Source organism: Ahaetulla prasina, chromosome 3 (assembly GCF_028640845.1).
Source record: "Ahaetulla prasina isolate Xishuangbanna chromosome 3, ASM2864084v1, whole genome shotgun sequence".
NCBI lineage: Eukaryota > Metazoa > Chordata > Lepidosauria > Squamata > Colubridae > Ahaetulla > Ahaetulla prasina.
Genome location: NC_080541.1, coordinates 190,349,823 through 190,354,086, shown reverse-complemented (window position 1 = coordinate 190,354,086; position 4,264 = coordinate 190,349,823). Strand labels below are relative to the sequence as shown.

Below are 4,264 nucleotides of genomic sequence, written 5' to 3'. Positions count from 1 at the left end.
ACACTGTCAGACTATTTACTGAATCTGCACTACTATTAATCGTTTCATAGTTCCCATCACCAATCTCTTTCCACTTATGACTGTATGACTATAACTTGTTGCTGGCAATCCTTATGATTTATATTGATATATTGATCATCAATTGTGTTGTAAATGTTGTACCTTGATGAACGTATCTTTTCTTTTATGTACACTGAGAGCATATGCACCAAGACAAATTCCTTGTGTGTCCAATCACACTTGGCCAATAAAATTCTATTCTATTCTATTCTATTCTAATCCTTAGAATTTGTGGATTCAGCATCTATACAGCACTTGCAATAAAGCCCAAAGGTTCAGCCCTAATTACTGGTGGAATTGCACACAAAAAAAATATTAACAACTCTAATTCAACTATATCAGTTTTGTATCAGACAAAAAAGAATTCCAAAAGTAAAACCATTAAGGATTTTAGGAATTAAAGAAAAAAAGATTTAAGAAAATAAGGAGTATCCCAATTAATGCCAGCTGCCTGGGGTTATTAAAAAATAAAATTAATATATTGACATGGAATGCAAAAATGAGCTAACTGTTCAGAGTCTAATACTTATATAAAAAATAACATGTATGATACGATGTAATTATATATTACAATATCATCTAAGGGCGTTTACCATTGACTGGATCCATGAAATGCACAAAACCACAAGGCAATCTGAAGGCAGCAGGAGGCAGCATCCAACCCAATCCAAAAAGCTAAAAAAGGTTACTGGGCTGAGAGATTGGATCTAAATTTCAGAGCTGAAAATGGATTGGGCATCCAGTCACAAAATCATCCTCAAGAAGGCACCTGCAAAGCGTTTTTCTTTTCTTACGAAGAAAACAAGATGTAGTAGGTGTTCGTGCATTTGGCAAGAGTCAAGCTGGACTGAGGGAGGGGGATTTTGTTTTCACCTGATGCAATTATTTTTGCTTTTGGTGTAGCGCTATGTGAATTCCTCCGCTATAGTTTGAAATACGTGGTTTACTACTTTTTATTCGAGAGCAACGTGGAGGCAATTGTGGCTTGTTCAATCGGGCGCCATGAAACGGGCCATTCTTTAGCTATAAACGTGTGTGAAACAAGGGGGGGTGTCGATATCGCTGGAGGAGACCTATTGGTACCTGTTAAGTATTGTATTTTATGCCCCCTTGGTCCTAATATTCACAGAATAATTACCGGTACTTTTCAAAATAGTGCTTCGTGCCTTTCGTGAAGGAAGGTTATTAATGGAAGCGCTCGCCCCAAAGAAAATATTAATAGAGCACTTAGCAGCTTCGCGCCGCTTCAGGAGAAAGCAAGGTTTTTGAGGAGGCGCTTTTAGCGCGACGCCTCGGTGCCTTTAATTCACCCGAAAAGCCTCATCGCATCACCTTGGGGTGCCGCCCATTGTAGACCCTCCTTCCCTCTCTGCCTCCCAACGGGACGGGCAGGAAGGCGGTGCGGTCGGGCAGCCATTTTGTGGCGCTGCTCGGTCGCTGGCGCCGGGTACGGCGGCGAGTTGGTTTCACTCTAACCCTTTTTCCCCCTGTACAGGCTCCTCGGTAAGAACACGGAACTCTCCTGCCTCGCTGAGGAGCGGGAAGGGAGACCGGGCTTACCCACCCCGGCTGCAAGCGAAACACGGCGCTCTTCCACTGCGGCTGCACAAAAGGCTGCGGCGCCGAGGGGGCGGGAATTAGGCCTGAGGGAAATTCCAGAGCCTCGTTGCCTCCTAAGTCTTAGATCCATAATGTGGGGTCATCGGTACGATTTTTTCGGAAGATGTGTAACGTCCCCATGGTATATTAGTCTTGGCGCGCAGGTTTGTCTCTATTCTGTGAATGGCTGAGCTGGCTCCGGGCAGTGAAAAACTGCCTCTGGGCCTCGTCGTTTTGTAACCCCGTTTCTTTTGGGGTAGGTGAGTATTAGTGCTCTTACCGTAAATTGGCTGCGTGAAGCCAGGCTTTTCCAGGGCCTCCTCTGGCCTAATTTGATGTCGCTGGTCGCCCGGCCAAGGAAAAGTGCAAGCGCCCTCGTTAAAAGGGAGGGAAGCGAAGTGAGGCTGTTTTGGATTTTAAGCCAAGATGGCCTTGGCTGCGGAAAATGCTGCAACGATCACAGCTACTACAATACGTCTGTTTTCTGGGTTGAATAAAATTGCTCTCTTGCGCATATTCGTTAGTGACACTTGGTTTAATGTAAAAATGCTATTGTAATTCTTGATCTTTTCGGACTGATAACGAGTGTCATTTTATACAAGTTTCGGTATTGATGTGTGTTTGTTTTCGTTTTTTGTTTTCATCGTGAATGGTCTTAAGGCATGCATTGACTACACTTTTTCATTACGTAAATGCGAAATTTGAAACTGGTCCTTGGATGCAAACAATTTTGTGATGTGATAACAGGTGAAAACAAATATCAGCGTTGGTTAAAGTGATTTAAAGGAAATACTTTCATAAGGCTTGGTGTATATGTTCAGCCCGGATGCTTTTTTAAAAAAAGTTCTATGTTGAAAAAGATATAACAAATTCATTAGTTCTGGAGAGATGAGAGTCAATTATATATAGAATTTAGTCATGTGCTTTGAAATCTTGATAATATAGAGCTGTATTTGATACTTTATTATGTTGACTTATTTTTCATGTTGGAGAATGGTATAAATGCAAAAAAATCCTAAACAAGCCATAATTGATGTGAATTCACTAGATACTTTAAAAAAGTCAAAAGTGCAGAAATTTAAATGTGTTGAAGTACAAATGGATAAAACAGCTTTATAAAAGTTTTCAGAAATAAGGTTTGGTATTTTGAGTTTGGTGAACTTGAATTGGAAAGCTTGTCTGTCATTTTGTCTTAATATTGACTTTTCAGTTGTGTGAATTAATTTATTTTTGTTTTCTTATTTCTGTTCTCTTCCCAGATGTTGGGTAAGCACATTAAGTCTGCAATTATAGTGTCTAACCAAAGGATCCAAGAAAATGTTGAGAAGCTGTTTATACTTTAGAATATTTCACTTTGTCATACTTTCACAAGTATCATAGTTCCGTAGGACTTTGATGTGTACTTTCAAAATTCAGTTGCAGATGTTGGAAGTGAGATTTGTGAAAAAAATTAGCCCAGTTATCAGCATTGGAATGATGAAGATCAGACACAGACATTGCAGAAAGTTTCAGCATATTAATCTGTATGCGTGCGCACATCCATACATCCACCACATTTTGATAGTTTAAATATGTAGTCATGCATGAAGTTTATACAAAATAGAAGCAAGGGGAAACTGCATGTTGACAGGTTGTTTTTAGTAGAAATATCAAGTAAACTGCAGCTTCTAGCATGTCTTATTGACAACTTCTGACTTATGTGCAAATTACGTGTAGAAAGTTACAAGATTTTCACGAAAGTACAATTTTTGCCAATATATTCTTTCATAAACTAACATGAACATTTAGCAGCCTTGTTTAGAAAGCCAGTGAATATTCTGGTCAGTTTTCTAGATTTGGAGGTGTGGTTGCTAATATTTGAGGCTTTAATTTGAATTTGGTGGAAAGTATTAATCATGTGATTATGTTCTATCAGTTTTAAACACTTGATAAATTATTGGAATGTAGGTCAATAAAAACTTTGTGTAATGCTTAAATACCCTTGGTTACCAGCACTACTTGTTGAGGTATTCATGGCATTTTTATTCCATTTATTGTTGGTTTAGTTTTCTTTCTTTAAATAGGATATTATTTTAGATTTTGTAGTTACTGGGTGCCAGATTACAGATCTTGTAGTAAAGGAGGTATTCCTAAACTGCCAAAATGGACAACCTTGCTGAATTTTTGGTCCTTTTTTGATTGTGGAGTAATATGTTGGTCTACTCAGTTGCGAATGGAATTGTCCTGTTTCTAATTTGCATTGGATTATACCATTTTTTTAATAACTGAATTGATCAGTGATAGTTTCACAGCAAAATATGTGAATGGAAGGTTGATGTATGGTATTGAGGATTTAATCTGATTTCTACAACTGGCAGGATCTCAAAAGCTATTAGAAGGGGTTTTCCTATATAATTAGATGAGAAATTCTTATTTTTCCTGATGGGGAAAAATAATCATCTTTTTGAAATCGGTATTGGCAAATTATATATCTAATGTGCATATAGGTTTGAGAGAATATAGTATGTTATGGGTTTTTAAGTTTATTTTCAGGTTTATGTTTGTACTTTGATATAAAATAAATACTAATTGCTTTTATTGTGAACTAGTGTGAGGGATAAACGGA

The 4,264-nt window shown here is 38.1% G+C and overlaps 1 protein-coding gene across 6 annotated transcripts in view; it reads left to right on the top strand.

Annotated features, from left to right (window-relative positions):
• Positions 1 to 1,415: 1,415 nt before the first annotated feature.
• LOC131194271 (RNA-binding protein 12-like) overlaps positions 1,416 to 4,264 on the top strand; it is a 55,772-nt gene continuing 52,923 nt past the window's right edge. For 2 of the 6 annotated variants that reach the window (XM_058175068.1, XM_058175065.1), the window contains exon 1: positions 1,570 to 1,919. The gene's annotated coding sequence lies outside the window, so the exon portion shown is untranslated. The other 4 variants (XM_058175070.1, XM_058175064.1, XM_058175066.1 and 1 more) reach the window with 4 other exon arrangements.